At 35.1% G+C, this 21947-nt stretch overlaps 1 protein-coding gene and 1 pseudogene across 15 annotated transcripts in view; both read right to left on the reverse strand.

The window, feature by feature from the left end:
• FUT8 (fucosyltransferase 8) overlaps positions 1-21947 on the reverse strand; it is a 379544-nt gene that overhangs the window by 172087 nt on the left and 185510 nt on the right. For 6 of the 15 annotated variants that reach the window (XM_037006150.2, XM_073242243.1, XM_073242244.1 and 3 more), the window contains one exon: positions 1061-1194. The exons of 4 other annotated variants lie outside the window; for them this stretch is intronic. The gene's annotated coding sequence lies outside the window, so the exon portion shown is untranslated. Of the gene's footprint in view, positions 1-1060; positions 1195-11472; positions 11492-20528; positions 20645-21947 lie in introns of those variants that run through there. 5 more of the 15 variants (XM_073242247.1, XM_037006136.2, XM_073242248.1 and 2 more) reach the window with 3 other exon arrangements.
• LOC108399947 (ankyrin repeat and SOCS box protein 3 pseudogene) overlaps positions 16715-21947 on the reverse strand; it is a 28496-nt pseudogene continuing 23263 nt past the window's right edge.

The raw sequence follows: 21947 nt of genomic DNA on the forward strand, positions 1-21947 counted from the left end.
ACAGTGCCTGCACTGGGGTATGGGGGGGACTTGATAATATGGGTAAATGTGGTAACCACATTGTTTTTTCATGTGAAACCTTCATAAGAGTGTATATCAATAATACCTTAATGAAAAAGCTATGAGTATATTAATTTAAGAAAGAAATAGAAAAAGCAGTAATAGTTATCACAAATTAAAATGGCCCCTTAATGTTAGTTGAAATCAACTTTTATTTATGCAAAAGCACTTTGTGAAACCAACCAAACTGAAATGTAGAATAAAGGGAGGGAGGAGGGAAGGGCAGGAGAGGAGAAAGGGAGGGCAGGAAAGGAAAGAAAAGGCAATTATCATATAGCCCCTACCATGATCACCAAATTCAATTTTCATTCATTACTTACAGAATGATCTATCATACTTTCATACTGCTTATCAGGAAGGTCACAGTATATGCACATGTGAATTTAAAATGCCAGGAAGGCATCCTGAATACAGGAGCACAAAATACTCCATTTAAATTAACTGAAACAACCAATATCTTAGAAATTACTCTCCCAAGTTACAAAATGCAAACAAATAATCATATTTATGAGGTTTCTATTAGGAGTACCTTACTCACCTTAACTCAAGATAACATATCAGGCTGTGTTCACTGATGCAATTAATTTATACTATTCAAATGGGTCCAGAAATCTGGCCTTTGGCCCTGAATAAATTAATATGGCCAAAAAGTGATAGTACTAATAAATTTTTTTAAAAGTGAACTCTTACCATGTTAACTGTTTATCAAATATATATAATATATAATATATAATTGATTGACAGCATAACAGTAGGAGAAAGAGCAACCATTTCAAATCAATCACTAGTTATAAATACACAGGCAGCTTACCCAATTATAAAGTAGAAATAATAATATATCCTCACATAACTGTGAAGATCATGTGAAACAATATATTTATAAGTGATTTATAAACTGTAATGCAATTTATAAATATTAGTTACTATTGTCTTTCCCTTGTTCATTAGAAACTAGGTAAACCAGCTTTCTGCCAGGTTCTAGAATATTCCAAGTTCTTACCTATCATGGGGACTTCATTCTTGCTGTTCCTTCTACCTGACCTTCAATTCCTTTGGCTCGTTCTAGTAATTCAGATCTCTATTTAAATGTCACCTCTTTGCAGAGACAGACCCTGAACATTCATCAATTATGACCTGTTAAGATACAAGCAAGAGGAAACCCAACTCAAAATGGCTTTAAAAAGTAAGGAAATTTTAATTTCTCAATTGTTAAAAGATAACTCAACCAGTCCATAAATTGTCAAGAATCTCTTCCCATCTTTCTATTCTATTCTACCCCGTTGGCATGTCAGCTTTTGTTCTCAGGCTTGCTCTTGATGGTAACTAGTCGGCTGCCTCGATTCCAGCCACATGTAATGATGGTTCATTACCAAAGAACAATTGGCAATCTCTCCTAGTTTGTGTCATTTTAAGGGAGAGTAAACTACTGACAGAAGTCTCCCCAGAAGATTTTCCATTTATTATCCAGGATCAACTCGTCCAAAATCAATCACAGATAGTGGAATGGGATTGCCATTATGGCTTAGACTAACCAGGATTTATCTCTAAGGGTAGGTCCCAGAATAAAACTGGGACACTGAAATCAAGAAAAAATGAAAGAATAACTATAAGACCCTACAAGAATGCTACAACATCTTTAGAAAAAAAAAAAAGGATATCACTATCCCTCATTATTCTCTATCAAAACACTTATTGGTTTATTTCTTATACTAAAAGATATGTACCAGTAGAGCAGGAACTTACAGCACAGTGCCTAAAACAGAACAAGCCCTTTATTAAATATTTGTTGAATTGAAAACTAAGTGTATGAATATGACCCAAGAGCACATATATAAATATCTATAATCAAAATCCTAGACAAAATAGCAAATAAAATCAACTCTTAAAAGAATGAGAATTAAGACTTAAAGTCATTTTCATGTTTATATATTTATTTTTATATGCAGAAAGTATCAAAAATTTTATATGCAGAAAGTATTTATATGCAGAAAGTATCAAAAATATATTTTAGAAAAAAATATATACACATACAATTTCAAACTAAAGACTTGTATTCAAGCCAACTCTCAATAAGCTTCAGTCTTCAAACACTACATTTAATAATTAATAAGAGCTAACATACATTGAAAAACTCCAAGTTATATACAACACAAATAATGAATAAAGATTCAGTCTTTCTAAAGAACTCTTAAAGAACAGAGATTCAAAAAATCAGACTCAAAAAGTTTTCTACAGAATAACAGAGATTCAAATGTATAATAAACATTTTATGCTATTGAAAAATTTAATGACATATTATATTTCAATCTTTATATAAGAGGCATGAAAGCCCTTTAAAGGCTAATCTTTACTACAGCATGTATGAAGAATATTATAATGACATTATTGGCTAGTATTCAATTCATGAATACACGAGCCAGATGGATGACAAAGGCATAATTTATATATTCTAAAATAAGAGAAGCTGGCTCAGTTTAAAATGTTAAGTATGAAGACAAACACACATAATACAATGTTAGGTGAAAATGCAGGGAGGCATAGAGATTTGATGATGTTGATATGATACCCTGAAAAGTGTAAGCTCTAAGGTCAGACAGAACTGGGTATAAATCCTGGCAATACCGATGTAGAATTGGGCCATAAAGAATCAGGCAAGGTATCTTACCTTCTCAGAGCCTGTATTTTTTATCCTTGAAATGACTGTAATAATTCCCATCATATGGGTATATCATTCTAAGTGTAACAATAATAGCTGTATTTATATAGTGCTTTCTGAATGCACAGTGCTTTTCTCACTGCTTCACGATTTTAATACTATTTAATCTTCTCAACAACTTATGATATAAGTACTTTATTCCCATTTTTAAGTGGAAGAAATTAAATATTAAATAAAACTTTAATAACTTTCCCAAACTTGTAAAGCAAATAAGTGGCAAAACCAAAATCAATGAAACTTCTTTTTTTTATTGTTATTAAGAAGAACCTTCTGACTCAAAGAATTAAAAGGTAAGCTAGAAAAATCTCCTTCTACACATATTTTTCAACCCAAGGACAGGCAACTACATAACTAGGATATGTCAAGAGTATAATTTAATCCAGATATTTAATGGCCTCAAACATCTCTTCCCAAATAACAGTTAGGAAGACTAGATGAAACAACTCCACCTAACTTAATTTTTTTATCTTTAAGTAAAGCAATTTTTGGTTCCAGCCCAAGACAGAGAAGACACACTTCTCCCTATCCTTCCCACTAAGAACAGCTAAAAAACCCTAGACACTCAAAACAAATACAAGACGATTGTGAAAGGTCGAAAGAAAAAGCAGACCTGCTAGGGATCTAGGAGCTAAAGGAGCAATGTGCAGTGAGTACTCTGGGTTTTCTTTTTGTCTTATATATCCCAGAAGAAAGAACAACAGAAAGAGAAAAAATATGGGTAAATATAATTTCCATTCTCTTCTTAAGTGTTCTACATTATGTTTGACAGTTGAAGCAAAAAGTTTAACACTCTTACAGTTTTAAATATATGTAGAGGAAATATTTAAGACAATTATAAGTGAGAGAAGGTAAAGGGACTTCAGAGAGGTAAAGTTTCTACACTTCATTCCAACTGGTAAAACATAAATACCTGTAGACTGGTAAGTTATGTGTTTTTAAGGCAATACTTAAAGCAACTACTAAAACATCTATACAAAGATAAGCACTCAGTTAACAGTTATCAATATAAACATCAGAGGTTTAATAAAGTGAGTTTTAGAGTCTAGAACAGTGTTTCCCCATTTCCTCTATTTTCTGGCTGCTGAGTGTGGCCAAATTATTTAATTTTACAGTTAATAACATCCATTTTGCATCAATTAGAGTTAAAGCATAGTAGCTGAAATTATTATATTTTGACTGGGTTAGACTATTAACCTTGTCTAATTTATTCATTTTTACTTGTGTAAATGAATACTTAAAGTAGTCTCGAACTGATACATATGTACAGTGCTAGTCACAGTAACCAGCATATACTATAGGCTTGATAAATGAAAGCTACAATTATTTATTAGTAAATAGAGAAGTTATAGTTAGCCCTTTCCTTAATCCCAAAGACTCTGTACCACAAAGTTTTATAACTTCCTTGATACCAGTCTTGGCAATGATATTTTTGATTTGACACCAAAAGCAAAGGCAACAGAAGCAAAAATAAGTAAGTGGGACACAGCTAACCAAAAAGCTCCTGTAAAGCAAAGGAAACCATCAACAAAATAAAAAGGCAGCCTACAGAATGGGAGAAAGTACTTACAAGTCATAGATCTGGTAAGGGGTTAATATCCAAAATAAATAAAGAACTCATATAACTCAAGAGAAAAAACAACAATAATCCATTTAAAAAATGAACAGAGGATTTGAACATTTTTCCAAAGACAGCATACAAAGGGCCAATAGGTATGTGAAAAGGTGTTCAACATTGCTAATCACTAGCGAAATGCAAATCAAAACCACAATGAGACATTACCTCACACCTGTTAGAATGACTATGATGAAAGAAAGAAAGGAAGAAAAGAGGGAGGGAGAGAAGGAAGGAAGGAAGGAAAGTAAGAAAAAAGAACGAATGACAGAAAAGAAAAAGAGACAGAAAGAATTAACAGGTGCTGGTGAAGATATGAAGAAAAGAGAATTCTTGTGTACTATTGGAGGTGCAGCCACAAAGAAAAACAGTACAGAGATCCCTCAAAAAATTAAAAATAGAACTACTATATGATCAGCAACTCCACCTCTAGGTATTTATACAAAGGAAATATTTCACTATCTCAAAAAGATATCTGCATCCCTATGTTTTTTAATAAGTAAAACTGCACCAGTATTTATAATAGTCAAGACATGGAAACAACTGAAGTATTCATCAACATATGAATGCATTAAAAAAATGTGGTGTATATACAATGGAATAGTATACAACCACTAAAAAAGGAAATCCTGCCATTTGCAACACCATGGATGGACCTTGAGGGCATTATGCTAAATGAAATTAATCACATAGAGAAAGACAAATACTGTATAATCTCAATTACATGTGGATCTAAAACAAAAACAAAAACCTTAACTCATAGATAGAGAGAACAGATCCATCCGTGGTTGCCAGAGGCAGGAGATGGGAGGTGGGCAAACTAAGTGAAGATAGCCAAAAGATACAAACTTACAGTTATAAGATGAACACATCCAGAGGAAAAAAGATCTGATAAAATATTTCTGTATTTTTTTAAAAGTGAAGACAATATAAGTATTTTATCATTTTATGTTTGTATGGTTCTATATAATTTATGATTCTAACTTATTCCTCAAAAAAAATTATAATTTACCACCCTTTTATAGATGAGGAATTGTAGCTCACAGGCCTTAACTAATTTGCTCAAAAAATTTGCTCATTTACAAGCTATTATATGCTAAGGTAAGAATACAGGTTTTCTGAATCTGTAAATTTATTTAACATCCCTTTTGCAACACTATCCTGCCAATCAGATGAAAATATTCAAAGTAATAAAATTACTAACTAGAAAAGACAGGATTCAAAATGAAGCAGTTAAGACTATATGTGTCTAGGAGTATCTTATGCGGTTGATACAAATGATTAAAATATACATAAATGGATGCTCAAGGTCATTAATAATTAAAGACACATTAAAATACATCAAATTACAGCATTAGATACATCAAATAAGCAAACATGTATGTCAGCAACTGAAAAAACTAATACAATGGAGTATTATACTGCCAGTACCAAAAGAAATTTATTATTGAAGAAGATATTCTATCCCATAGAATAGATAGTTAGAGATCTGAGGGTATGTGGTATTTCCACACCACTCAAGTTGTATGCACTGCCTAGGAAACTCTAAATACAAAGCAGAAAATAAGGTGATTAAAGTGACATGAGTAAAGTATGTATAGTACTTAATACTAACTAACGTTTAAATAAACAATTTGTATGGAAAGGAATTAATATATCCACAAGGAAAAATCAAAGGTAGAAACTTCATAGGAAGTACTTCTGACAAATTAAAATTGATATAGATGACCTCCTGTAGTCTTTCTAGACATATAACTCCACAATGTTCAAGTAAAACCAAATCATATATTAGGCAACATGACATCTTAAACATCTAAACCTTTGTCTATCCAAAGCTACTGAATTAAATGTGTTAAATCAATTATTTTGGTGTCATAAAAGCCATTAAAAAGTGAGGGCCCAAGTATCAATACAAACACAATTTTTTAGAATCATCTTTATGTAAAGAGTGGAAGCATATCAATCATTTGCTGTATAGGCTTCAAAATAATCTTCCTTCAATCTCTTTCACAGAAAATGGCTAATCCAATGTTTTATAACATATTTTTCACATTAGCCAATCCAAACCTTTGAAAGACACTGTGTCATTTATAAAAAGGGATTTACCAGAAAAATCTATAGTTATAACTACTTCATTTAACAATGGAATAACAAGCTAACAATAGTAACTCATAAAAAACTTCATATTCTAATGACAAGAATGACTTATGGCCCCCATGAATTTCACCATTTCTTCTAACTACCTTCAATATGTGACAAAATGTGATATGATAACTAGTTGTACAAATGTCATTGAATTATTAAGTATATTCATTTTTTCTATAAAATAAGTTTCATGTTTCCCATTAATCTAAAAAGATTTCACCAGTATGATCAAAGTAAATCCACAATCTTCTCAATTTCTTAGTCATTTATACTATTCTACCTTAACTGGCCCCCCACAGCTCCCTCTGTACACAAACCATTAAAGTGCAATGTCTCTCTATTATTTATACTTCTTTCCCTCAGTATAAGGTTATGGTTTGGCACATTACAGAATACCCAACACAGCAGCATCTTAGCTTAAAACAAGACTGAGGTTTCCTTTTCTTCTTTTGTAAAAGTAGTCTAGGATGGAGAGGTGATGTAGAGATGGTGGTTGCACAGTATCCTCAGGTACCTGGGCTTCTAACTTTCTCTTCCACTATTCTAGGTGCCTGGTTTCCATCATCAAGATCACTTCATGGTCCAAAATGTCTGCTAAAGCTCCAGTTACCATGTCTTCAATGAAGGTCAAAAAGAAGAAGAGAAACTGAATGGCAAAATGGGGTCTCTTACAGCTGAGTCATTGCCCTTCACAAGCACACACATAATACTTCTGCTTTTATCTCTTTTGCAAGAACTTAGTCACAAAGCTGGTAAATACAGTTTTTTCTTCCAGGCATAAATGTGCCTAGCCAAAAAAAAAAAATCAGGATTCTATTACTATAGAAAAAGAGGAAAACAGATTTTATGGTTGGGTAGAATACTAGCAACCTGCATCATGACTCCCTATCCATTTTTCGGCTTCTGAATAACTCTAAATACTGCAACAAGATTTATATCATATCTTTAACTTAATGCAGCTGATATAAAAGCTTTTCCCAATAAATGCTTCTGGTTATTTGTGGAATGTGGCCAATCCCAACTGTACTGATATAACAGTAAGTACAGTAAGCATTATAGGACAGGATCTTTCATCTACCACATTTTATGTACCAGTTGGGATAGAAAAAAAATTTATTTATTTTGAATAAGTGGCCAAACAGAATGCTGGAACTCACTCTGTATGTCTTGACCAATCAGCAAAGCAATGGAGCTCCAGTGTGGTCTCTTCTTTACAAATCTTGGACCTATGCTTATTTCACCTACACATCTGCTACATCATCATAATTATCATCAATCCAATTACAGTACCATAATTCACTGCACATGTAGTAGGTCCCCTGTGCAGTGTTTATTTATTCATTCATGCTCCATAAAAACCTCTATTATTTTTAATCCTCATTTTATAGAAAATTGTAAGGGCAAACATTTGTTGAGTACTTGCTATATATATGCCAGGTTTACTCAAACTGTATTATAGATAAGCACAATTTTTATCCTTAATATACAGATGAGAAAGAGGATGCAGAAAAGTTAGTAACTTGCTCAAAGTCACAGTTTATAAGTAGCAGAGCTAGGATTTGAATCCTTACAAACTGACTCCAGAGTCTACCTAATTAACGATTAATCTATTAAATTAATATCAAACACACCAGTAAAAAGGTTAAATAACTCACCTAAGGTCAAAAAACCAGGAGAAGCCAAGATTCACAGCTAGATATATTTAACTATGGAGTCCTGGTTCTTGACTCCAAATGAATCAAAGCAAAGCAATGGTTTGGCTGACCAAGGGATTATAAAATTATAACTCTTTGGGGCTGGAATTACAAGGAAACACAAAGCAAAATAACAAACATGAATTGCAATGGTAAGCAATTTAGGAAGATGAAATGCAGTACTTCCATGTTGCCTAGGCAATACGATAGGTAGACCCATCTCTTTTAGCAGTAACAGACTAAAAACAAAGGTGGCTTTGGCAAATGGACCTACTGACTGTCATACACCAGTTTGAATAGTCATCATTATCTAAAAGACTTCAACAGTCATTAGTATCTAAAGATCTTGAATAATTAGATGTCTGCATTTTACATCTGCTATCAAAATATTAAAGTCTTTTGCTACACCAAACTCAAAGGATATATCTAAAAACAGTAATTGTAAAGGTATCAGAAAACATTAAAGAAATAATAGAAAGTAACAGAATCAAATTCAGACATTTTGTTGCCATCTATTAAAATTAATGGATTTATACTTCTGTCACCTATAATTACAACCTCATTCCTTGAGAGATAAGTAAATTATGGCAACGAATTTCTTCAGGTTTTAAGATTTACATTGTACAATTATGAAGCCAGAGTCAAAATGCCTTTCTTAAGCCTGAGCACACAATATACAAATCACATTGCTACTACTGGCTCATTATCAAATATTCCCCTAAGAATTTCAATTCTCTCTTTTAAGAATAGTATAGACACATAATGACTATCAGATAGGGTACCTTGCACCTAGTATAGTAACTGAAACATTGTAAGCACTAAAGATAAAGAATGAAGCTCATGTCACCAACTGAATCAACTACAAGCATGAGAACTGTTAACTTTCATAAGCATCTCACATTCTTTAAAATAAAATTTAGACTCAGTGTATTGCTCCTCACAAAAACATCCTTTTACCATAATTCCAAACTTAATGAGACATTCTCAATTAACTTCATACCAGTTTATGCTTATAGTCTACTTCAACTGCCAATGTTTTTAAACTAACTGGAGGAATATTAAAGAAAATAGTGAGCAGTGCCAAACTTAAAACTTTTCACTGTACCTCAATGATTGGAATGATTGGAAAATAAAAACATTTTTTATTACTAAAAAGTTCCTATGCTAAGTAAGAATTCATTAAAGCTTTTCTCTTTTAGTTATACTGAATCTTGTTTTTAAAAAAAAGTACCATAAAACAGCCAGTGACCTTCAGTGAGGCATAAAAGTACCAAAAACAATTAGCTATTATAAATCATAAGAATTACACCAACTTTAATTTAATGCATCAGTTGACTGGTAACTAATATTAGATGAAAAGCAGCCAAAGTAGGTTTTATTTACAGCTATGTGTTGACGAATAGCAGAAATGTTGTTACTAAGATAAATTTAATTTGGGCAACATTTAAAGCATGAATTTTTGCAAATAATGATAATTGAACACAATTTGAAATGGGCAGGATGTATCACTTGCTAAGAATGTAATTCTTCATTTTCAAAGGGTTAAGAGACCTCTACTTTCACCCATGAGGAAATAACAGGATACAAAATTAGCTTCCAAACGTAAACAGCTAGAAAACTAGGCAAATGATGTATATAACGTTGGACAACAAGAAGCTCAAAACTGATTCCTAAAAAAAGGAAAACAAAACAGGTGAGCCCTATAATTACCTGGGATGTCCTTCTGAAAGCATTTTTGTTACGGCAGTATTTTAGAGGGGAAACCCAAAGAGAATCCAATGCATTGCTGAGTTGAAAAGACAAACATCAGAGACAAAAAGGTCAAGGCAATAGTTATTTTGGGGGAAAAATCCCTGAAATGAGAGAGCTATTTTAAAAAGACCTATTTAGAGATCTATTTTAAAAACACACATATACATGCACAAAGATCTGTTTAAAGAAAAAAAAAAAGGAGCACCTTAAATTACCTGAATCCCAATCCTCATGTGCATAAGGTAAAAACCCACAATATGCTGAGCAAAAACAACTTCTGGGAAAGAAAAATTAGGAAGCAGCTTAGCTGAATAATTCTGATAGCTCACACAGGGCCAAGAAACATTCAAGTTCTCACAAGCAAGATAATGCGTCCTCACTGAATCTTTGGTATGTTCAGCAAAGACCTAGGAAAAGAGGTCCACCTAGAAAACCTTAAAAACATTAAGGCACTCAGAAAAGGGAGAGGGAAGGAAAGAAATTTGCTGCTGCTGAGCCTGTCTCAGAGAAAGCTTGGTCTCAAAACTCTCCCATGGCACTCAGAGAAGCAGCCACCGGAAAGGAGTCCAAGATTCCACAAGGCATTACCATCCCAAGAATAATATAAAGGAGGTGCAAGGTAAGAATGAGAATAAGCCCAAAAAGAACTGGTGTGCAAAGAGAATGAATAAGAATATGCTCAGATAATCAAAATGATGGAAAGTAGATGATTAGAAACAAAGTGTTTAGATGGTGTAAAGAGATTATGTCATATCAAAGAAAAACAGAAAAATGGTCACTGAATAAATACCTCACACATCCTACTGGGTGCTCTGCCCAACTATCAGGATAACACAGCTGATGCAATTTTAAAATACAGTGATGATGAATTATAAGTTTCAAGGCATATGGCAAGCTTCCAAAACATACTAAAATCAATGAAACAGATAGAAATTGTTCTAGAGATAATGATGAAATTCAGTCTGATGATCCTGGAGATGATGATAAAGACCATAAAGATACATAAATTAACTCAATGTTTTACAGTCCAATTTTTCTGAGGATTAAACGCCAAAGGTGAAATGGCTTCCTTATCCTAGAAAGCACACTTCTATTTAGCTTAGCAATTTTACCTTGACATCCCTTTCCTAAATGAATACATGAACTCCTGTAGCTTACATACTCTGTCTTCCTGATTGCTCCCTCATTAGATAAAACTTTGACACGTTAACAAATAACTTTAAGAAGGTTTCATAGAACCAAAGTATGCCTATTCTAATCCTGTTTTAATCATAACTTCCTTTAAAAAAAAAAGAAGAGTCTACATGAGTAGTAATTAGAAGCTTAATGAAAAAAGTCCCATTAGACAAGAGAAAATGTTTATGTTATAAAGAATAAGGGAATGGATATAACAGTATCTGTCTCACAGAAAGGAAAACCAGGGAATGTAAAGATACAGTAATGGGGGATGGAGGTGTCACACAGCTAGCCAAGTGTCAAACAGGAATTTCGACCTAGTTATCTGATTCCAGATTCTACTGCAAGGAGGTCTTCTGCAGAGTATCTTCCCGCATCCAGACCAGATACCCTGAAACAAAAGGATTCCCTATCAATACTTAGAATGAGACATAAAAACCCTTGCAATCCCAAGAATGCTACTAATTAAGTGACTTCTGGAAGAATCATTCTACCTAAAGAGCTCTCATTTTCTTATGACCTATAAGGACCATTTGCAGCTCAAATATTTTAATAGTATAAACTTCAAAATTTTTTAAAATTCCTTCAAAATTCCCATTCATCATTCATAAATTCATCCATATTTATCCACGGCTCCTTGCCTACCATGTGCTTGACACTATACTGAATGACGAGGATACAGTGATGAGCAAGACAGAGATAATCACCACTGTTTTAGTGGATCTTAGAATCTACTGAGAAAGCAAAAATGAAACAAATAGCTACACAATTATCTTACGTTTCTAAAATATGATGACCCTACACCCAACACAGTGATTTTAAACTTGTCTAAAAGTCATTTGCCCAAATACCCACTATAGCCTTATACCCATTCACCTTTTCAGTGAAACCCTTCCTACCATTTTACATAAAAATGGTACACTCCCCCCCGACCTTTCCTGGTGTACTGACTTTTCTCTACAACACTTCTCACCATCTGATACACATATTTATTTAGTATCTGTTTCTCCACTAGAATATAAGCCCATGACATCAGTAATTTGTCTATTTTGGACTGCTATCATTCAGAGTCTAGAATTGTGCCTGTAAAATTGTGCCTTATTAAATATTATTGAATAATGAATAAATGAGTGCCATGAAGGAATGTACAAGTATTGTAGAGTGTATAAAAGGAGAAACCACTAACTTCCTTTAGCCTGACACAATGTTTTTATCTATATACATACCCTCATGTAACAATTAAAATACCAATTATAAGTGCTATCTATCATTCTTTTCTATGGTATTTATTTAGGCATTTGTTGCCATTTTCCTGTAATTCCTCTCTTATAAATCATTTTTAAAGTATCTAAAATAAGTAGACTTACTGCTAAAAAGATTCATATTTTTATACCAGAAGGGGAGTTAAAATCTAATAAAATGATTTATTCTCTATTCTATAAACTATCTCACCTTTAAAAAAAAATGAAGATAAGATGAGATGTGCTATTCTACCTGGATTTGGTATTACCATACTCACTGAATTGGAACAGGCATCTTATTTTACAGAAATGAAAAAGTAAAGAAAGTTTAGAAAGGGATCCAAAATCTTTTTTATTGTTTGATGGCTTTGCTTCATATCCTCAGTATGTGAAGGTTTTATACACTCATAGCACTTACAGCTCAACATCCAGGGAAAAAAATTGTTTCAAATTTGGTATATCACAGTCTCAAGGACTATGTGGCCTGACAAAACTCTTATTTTGAAGAGGAATGATACTTCTATTTACATCTAAGCAATGTTAACCTCTAAAGATTAACATTACCATTTGAACCATTTTTTAACATTGTCATGTAAAAAGATAAACAGACCCCAGGATGCAGTTTTCAAATTCAGTCACCTTATCATCTGAAACTCCAATAACTAAAGTCAACATTACCTTTCAGAGAATAAAAAAAAGTTAAGTTGCTTCTATAAGTTTATATTTCTAATAAAATGAGTTTGTTATGAAGAATCTACATGCACAATGGAACATTTTTCATAAATTAATTAATTTCTCCTGAGAAAAACACAAGTTACTCAAGAAATTAAGAGGAAAATAGTCATGAAATAATTTAATATGATTTGCCCTATTATACTTTGAAAACCTAAGAATATTGAACAGATATAACCAGGACTCCCAAAACTCATGTATTCTTTCCCTAATTAAGAAAGTCAAAAGTCATACTAAGAAAAGGTGAGAGTAAAGGCAAATCTTTTAATAAAAAATACATTCAATCTATTATCTATTAATAACTACATCTGTTGCTCAGGGAGGGGGGAGTCCCCCATCCTAAGCAAGTTCCAAGTGAATTTGGTGAGACCGGGAATAGGCAAGGGCAAGGAGTTGTGGGCTTAAAAGGGAGCTTATTCTCACGGCAGTAGGTCCCAGTCGCTCCTCTCCTCACTCCCCACTGTCCAAGCTCCCCGGCAGCTCTAGCTGAATTCTCCAGGAGCACTGGGGCTCCACAGCGCTCTCTGCACTCTCCCTGCTCTCCCAGCTCTCTCCACTGCTGCCCCCACCCAAGACCCACTCTAGCACCAGGAGGAATTCTGTGGGCAGGTCTCTGGTGACTGGCGGAAGCATGACCGATTACCTACCAGGAACTGAGGAGAGGAGAGAATGGGAGTTTCCTCTCCACCCCAACCCTGGGCCAGTACTCCCATGACTGACCAGCCACTCTGTCCCCAGTAAACATCCCATGGATGTGCAAACAGGCTCTTATTTGTATATACAATGGGTACTATTAAGGACAGGAGGGAATCATGGTCAGACATTCCCACTTGCTCCACACTATCCAAACTAAGTATTCAAACACAAAGAAGCTAAATAAATAATTTCCTCAGTTCTTCATTGTCTAATTATGTAGACACTCCTCAAAGTATCTACAAAAGGAAATTAAAATTATGATTAAATATTTTCCTACCAATACACAATTAAAAAATGTTACTGTTAATTTTAAAACTATTCCTCTGAGTGTTAAAGGTAAATGTTTAATGTTAAAAGTAAGCATTTCTCGGAGAACCAAGATGGCGGTGAGTAGAGCAGCAGAAATCTCCTCCCAAAACCACATATTTTTTTGAAAATACAACAAATACAACTAATCCTAAAAGAGAGACCAGAAGATACAGAACAACAGCCAGACCACATCCACACCTGCGAGAACCCAAGGCCTCGCAAAGGGGGTAAGATACAAGCCGCCGCCCGGCAGGACCCGAGCGCCCCTCACCCCAGCTCCCGGCGGGAGGAGAGGAGTCGGAGCGGGGAGGGAGAGAGAGCCCAGGACTGCTAAACACCCAGCCCTAGCCATCCACACCAGCGCGCAGACACAGTGCGTGCGTAGGGTGCTGGAAACTAGGGAAACAGGACAGCAAGACCTGTGAGTGGGTCCTGCAGCCGGCGCCTCTGGGACAAAGAAAAGTGAGTGCTTTTTGAAAGTCTTAAAGGGACAGGGACACCACAGCTGAACGGAAGTGACTGAGGACACTTAGCCTAGCAGCTGGGAATCACAGGGAACTCTGGGCACCCGAACTCCAGCAGCGCAGCACGGAAGCCCCTCACCGCAATAAACAGCCTCCCGCCTATTACCCCTCCAACGCAGCTCCGCCATATTCGAGAAGCAGCCTGAGGCAGGCAATACCCACAGCAAATGCAACGCTAAACTCCATAGCAGCCAGGCAAGATCAGAAGCCCCGTCTGCACACAGCTGCCCAGCACAAGCCACTAGAAGTCGCTGTTCTCCCAGGAGAGGAAGGCCACAAACTGGCAATAAGGGACTTTCTCTTACCCAACACACATGCCAGCTCCCCTCAAATATATCTATCGCCATGAAAAGGCAGAAGAAATTGATACAGACCAAGATCACAGAGGCAAACCCTGAGAAGGATATAGACCTAACCAGTCTTCCTGAAAAAGAATTAAAAATAAAGCTCATAACCATGATGATGGAGCTGCAGAGAAATATGCAAGAGCTAAGGGATGATGTCTGGAAGGAGATTACAGAAATGAAACAATCTCTGAAAGGATTTATAAGCAGAATGGATAAGATGCAAGAGGCCATTGATGGAACAGAAACCAGAGAACAGGAATGCATAGAAGCTGACACAGAGAGAGATAAAAGGATCTCCAGGAATGAAACAATATTAAGAGAACTGTGTGACCAATCCAAAAGTAACAATACCCGCATTAATGGAGTACCAGAAGAAGAACAGAGAGAGAAAGGGATAGAAAGTGTATTTGAAGAAATAATTGCTGAAAACCTCCCCAAACTGGGGGAGGAAATAATCGATCAGACCATGGAAGTGTACAGAACTCCCAACAGAAAGGACCCAAGGAGGACAACACCAAGACACATAATAATTAAAATGGCAAAGATCAAGGACAAGGACAGAGTTTTAAAGGCAGCTAGAGAGAGGAAAAATGTCACCTACAAAGGAAAACCCATCAGGCTATCATCAGACTTCTCAACAGAAACAATACAGGCCAGAAGAGAATGGCATAATATATTTAATGCAATGAAAGAGAAGGGCCTTGAACCAAGAACACTGTATCCAGCATGACTATCATTTAAATATGAAGGAGGGATTAAATAATTCCCAGACAAGCAAAAGTTGAGGGAATTTGCCTCCCACAAACCACCTCTACAGGGTATTTTAGAGGGACTGCTCTAGATGGGGGCACTCCTAAAAGTAAATAGATGGTACCAGAGAAAATAAAATCACAGTAAAGAAAGCAGACCAACCAAATACTAACTAAAAGCAAAAAATAAAATCAACTACCCACAAAAGCAGTTAAAGGAAGCACAAAAGAGCACAGAATTAAACAACCAACATATAAAGAACAGAGGAGGAGGAATAAGAAGGGAAAAAAATAAAGAATGACCAGACAGTGTTTAAAATAGCTCAATAAGCAAGTTAAGTTAGACAGTAAGATACTAAAGAAGCTAACCTTGAACCTTTGGCAACCACGAATCTAAAGCCTGCAATGGCAATAATTACATATCTTTCAATAATCACCCTAAATGTAAATGGACGGAATGCACCAATCAAAAGACACAGAATAATAGAATGGATAAAAAAGCAAGACCCATGCTTGCTTACAAGAGACTCACCTCAAACCCAAAGACTATAGGAACAAAGACTGACGTAACAAAACAGCAGCAGAATCATAGAATCTAAGAGTGGACTAACAGTTGCCAAAGGGAAAGGGACTGGGGAAAAAGGGAGGGAAGGGAGGGATAAGGGTGGGGAAGAAGAAAGGGGGCATTACGATTAGCATGTATAATATGGGGGGGCGGAATGGGGAGGGCTATACAACACAGAGAAGACAAGTAGTGATTCTATAGCATCTTACTACGCTGATGGACAGTACAGTAATGGGGTTTGTGGGGGGGACTTGGTGAAGGAGGGATCCTAGTAAACAGAATATTCTTCATGTAATTGTAGATTAATGACAACAAAATTAATTAATTAATTAATTTTTTAAAAAGTAAGCATTTCTCTCTGGTTAATCATATTTTCCAGAAAGGAAATGCAGAATTCCTTAATGCAGATATGTTTTACATTTGCAGGACAATGGGCCCTTGACCAATAACTATGTTTATTGACATAGATGTTTAGTGAAAAAATTAATTTATCCAGAAACATTTTAAATTAGTTTATTTTTAAACAATGGTACACAGGTCATCATAAAACAGAAGAAACAAAGAAACACAAAGGATAAAAGAACACCAGAAACTCACCTCCTGAAAGAATAATTCATTGTTACCATTTCTCCACCATCTCTCATTTTACATAAATGTAAATAATCTTACATTAAAGGAATCATCCCATACATCTTATTCTATAGCCTACTTTACACATTAGGTAAAAAACATCTTCTACGTCAGCCAATATTTTTAAGGGCTCTAGTGATTACATTCTGTGTATTACTGTAATTTTCTTGACCATTTTCCCTACTAATAGATCTTTGATTTCTTTCCATTTTCTTTTAAATGAAGTATCTCTATTAAGTGAACAGGATACTACACTTCTTTACTAAAATGCCCCTTACTCCAAATATTTCTCCACAATACAGGCATTTACTCAAATATTTTTAAGTGCCTATTATGTCCCACTCACTGTTCTAGGCAAGCTAAGTTCCACGAGTATAGGACATTGATTCTATTTTATTCATTGCTTTATTTCAAGTGTTTAGAGAATTGTTTGGTTACATAGTAGACTTTCATATATTTGTTAAATGAATGGACAACCGTCCTTGTCCATTCATCCTTTATGCCTATTGTTAGCTACTTTTTTTTTTGGATAATTGAATTTTTATTACATATTTAAACATATACAAAAACACATGAAATGATTCACCCTCAAATGTAAATATTCTTTGTACATTTTGCCCTAACAAAAAACTGGTTATGTGAAAAATCAGAGAGTTAGAGTTTGGAAAAAGAAAAATAAGGACAACATTTAAAAATTACCACATAGTATAAACATTCTTGAAATCTCTCTAAGTATCAGAATGTCCATCTGGTTTTCCATTATGTACCCTTATTTCTGCCTGTTATAACCACATTCAAACTCAGCAAATACAGCTCTCATCTATACTGAACTCAGTCATCTCTCTGGACCTATGATCCTCCATCCTTTGGTCCACCTTCATCACTGCTTTTATCAAACAGCAACAAGCTATCAGGTGGACCTGGCTGACCTACTCCCATTTATTTTAAGCCACAGGACCCCAATAGGACAGAAGACTTGCCCTCCTTTGGACCTCATCTCTTATCTTCATAGCTTTTTATCATAGTCACTTGATCTAGTATTTAGTCCTGACTCCAGACTCAGAAAAATTAACTGTAAAACTAATAAAGCAGTCTCTCATTAATTTAGGATTCTGAGGTCTAAATTTCACATACTATATGGTAATCTATCTAAATAATAAAAAGAGAAAACACTAATATTAATAAAACTGGCAGCCATTGCTTCATAGGATGAAAGCTGACCTCTGAACTGGAGGCTGAATGAAGAAGCTTTAATGATTTATTTGATACTGAAGTGACTCAGACATACATACCTTTCTTTCTTTAAAGATGGGACCACAGAATTGCCCCTCCCAGTCTCCAGATTAGTATTCTAATGTAGCAAAATGCTCATTTATCTCAACATCAAGCTAGTATTTTTCCAGCTAAGCATATCTCTGAGTTTAGGTCTGTTCTTGCCTTTGCAGAAATGGAATCTTTTTTAAGATAGTATCAAGAAATTATGGGGGGAAAAAACAACAGCAAAATGATTCATTTTCTATCTTTTTTTAAAAAAAATTCTCCCCTGAGATTACCTATGAAAATCCAATGAACAGTATTCATAAAAGTGACTGAATTAAGATATGAGACTGGGATAAAAGATAATTCTCTTATAAACATAAGAGATATTCAACCTCAAATAAAGTAATAATAATAATAATACATTCAAACCCACTATGTGTACACTTTCAGCGAAGTTTTATGCATTCCATTATAAGCTCCTAGCCCTAGGTAGACACAGAATCATGGAACATGTCATGTCTGTCACTAGAGGCAGCATCACAGTTCATTAACAGAATAAAGCAGAAAAAAGGTTAATAAATGAACATTACAAAATGAAATGTATCAGTGATAAAACTGCAATAAAGTAACAAATGAAGTTACCACATTTTTTTACCAAGAAGCCCAGTTTGTAAACACTCACCCCAAAAAACCTAACCACACACACAAACAAAAATCATCTTTTGTGACTACAAAATCATAAAGAATTTGTACTCCATGGCTCTTTGTCTTGGCGATTTTAAGAGTAATACCTGAGCTGTGTTAAGTAGCTTCACTGAGTTCTCCATCTTGGATAACTGCCAGTTCTAGAACTTTATTCATCCTCAGAACCTCTGCATAGAGAAAATAATTATGTAGTCTCTGGGAAGTGGTAACTGACAGATAAAACTGTCATATTGTAGATGTTCTGGTTTTAGGCTGGACTGAATTACCAAACGACAAAGATGGGTGAGGGTTGGAACAGAGGTCCTTTTGGGAAGCCAAACACATGGGAGAATGGAATCCAAAGACAAGGCACATCTGGGCATTTGGCCTGTAGCCATGTTGGAGTAACTGTTCTAAGCACTCTTGATGCCCTCCAAACACTGCTGAGTAAACAGGATTCACTTTATCTGGCTCAGTGTCACAAACCCGGCTCGTAAGTGGTATTAACAAGTCCAAGATTTTTGTATGGCCCATTTGTGCAGCTGCATGAATAGGTAACTGCCAATTGTCCTCATTACAGTAAAGATCGGGATCTGCCCCACAGGACAGCAAAAGCTCCACACATGCTGTGTGGCCCTCTTGAGCAGCAATGAACAGGGGAGTAGCTTTGTCCAAGGCTTGACAATTGACATTTGCACCTGATGAAATAAGTATGCTCAAGTTTTCTAGCTTGCCATACTGAGCAGACACAAATAAAGGTGTGATTCCAAAGTCATTCTGGCATTCCTTGTTTGCTCCTTTCTTAAGCAATTTTATGATCTCAGCATTTTCCTGAAAAGTAGCCTGGTGCAAGGCATTCCATCCACACATAGAATGGGATCCATTAACATTTGTTCCATGTTAAAGCAACAGCCTTAACACATCTATCTGTCCACTTTCAACAGCTAAAAACAGTGGCATGGTTTCTTCTAAAGTAATTGCATTAGGATCTGCCCCAGCTTCTATAAGAACTTGTATACGATCTTCCCATGTCCTTGTCCTGCAGCAAGATGCAACACAGAGAAGCCTTCAAGTCTTTATCTTAATGTAGTTTTCAGATAAATCTGCATGAATTCACATATGCAAACATTCTACAGAGTTGTGATAAGCTGCTTCATGAATTGGCATCCATCCCGTTATCAGCAATATCAATGCTATGTCCCTTTTTGAGCCGTTTTCTTCAGACTTTAACGTTTCCTTCCCTGGCAGCAAGTCCAACTGTGGAGCATGTGTGAGAGTAAGCCTCTGTAGAAATCCATTCTTTTGACCAGTCTCCGAACTTATCCTGGACGAACCCCCAAAAATGATGCCTGGGTTCTTGTTTGTAGAGACAAAGAATGAATTTAGCAAACACCCAGGTAGGAGAGCCAGGGAGAGGCTTTTATTTAGAGATAAAGTGAGAGGACAGAACTCCTGACTTATAAGAGAGCCCCAGTTACCTACTTTTTAAAGTTGGAACTTTGAAATTAGTTCTGTTTTCATTTTTTTCACTTTACAAAGTAATACATAGGTAAAATATCTTCACCACTCACAATTCAGGCTCACTACTGGGAGCCAAGTATATGAATATGGAAAAAAAGTAGTATTACAATGTTACCTTTTGGAACCTCTGTTCAACTGTGTTTAAAATTTTCAAAGCTCCTTCTGCAGCTTCAGAACATCATCCAATGGAAATGTGAATCTAATAGTTGGTTGTGTTTTTCTTTGATGTCTCTAATATTTCAGTGAAAAAAAAAAATAGAAACAGTCTCCAAAAGGTCTGGTTGGCACACAAAGAAAAACCCTAAAAAGGCAATTAAACTACAAAATTATGACTAAATTCATAAAAAATTTATTTTGCTTTTTCAGGAAAAATACTCTAGAGGGAAAAGGACCACTGAAACACCAAAACACATATACTGAAATGTTTTTATCCCAATCAAATTTTGTCTTTCAAATTACTATGGAATGATTTGTTGAGAAACTTTTATATATACTCACTCTGTTTTCTTTCATTTGCAAAAATTCAAGCACTGTAGGGATTAAATTAGAATCACAAATCTGGAAAGAACCTTTTGACATATATGGAGTTCATCCTCTGCCTTTTACTCATTTACATTAAAGCTAACTTATATACATAAGAAATATATCCACAACAAAGAATTACCTAGTTCATAGATGAGGACAGGAGATGAGGTCAGAGTTAAGGTGGGAGCTTGGAAAAAGGAATGCAAGCCACTATAAAGATGTTGTCATTGGCGAAGACTGTTTAGAGAAGTGCCATGATCCAACTTCCATTTTAGTATGATCATCCCAAAATTTATGCTCGAATATTAAATGCTTATGTTAAATACATACATTTGAATGGAATATGCATGTTGATTATGCCCATGTATTTTGCCTCCTGACTGGTAAGGATTACATGCAAAAATCTTAGTGAAAGAGGATGCTGATTTGGATCAAATCATGAATAGCTCTTCTTCAAAAAGCATATGGTACCAAGTCGTGTGTTTTTATAAACTCACCCTATTGTTATTTGATTGTAAAATCTTCAAAAACAGTATCATGATTTTATAACACTTTCTATCCCCAATATATATAAATATGTATTTTATACTTGAACAGACACTTGCACACCAATATTCACAGCAGCAAAACTCACAACAGCAAAAAGGTAGAAACAATCCAAATGCCCATTTACAGATAAATAAACAAAATGCTGCATATTTATAAAAGAGAATATTATTCTGTCTTAAAAAGAATGAAATTCTGATACATGGTAGAACATGGATGAACCTTGAAGACACTATGCTAAGCAAACAGAGTCAGTCACAAAAGGACAACTGTTGTATGATTCAACTCGAATGAGGGTCCTAGAGTAGTCAAATTCATAGAGACAAAACAGAATGGTGGTTACAGGACTAGGAGTGAGGGGATACAGGGACTGTATGTTTAACGGGTACAGAGTTTCATTTCAGAATAATGAAAAAGTTCTGGAGATGGATAGTGGCAATAGTTGCCAACAGTGTGAATATAC

The sequence above is a fragment of the Manis javanica genome, chromosome 8, assembly GCF_040802235.1.
Source record: "Manis javanica isolate MJ-LG chromosome 8, MJ_LKY, whole genome shotgun sequence".
NCBI lineage: Eukaryota > Metazoa > Chordata > Mammalia > Pholidota > Manidae > Manis > Manis javanica.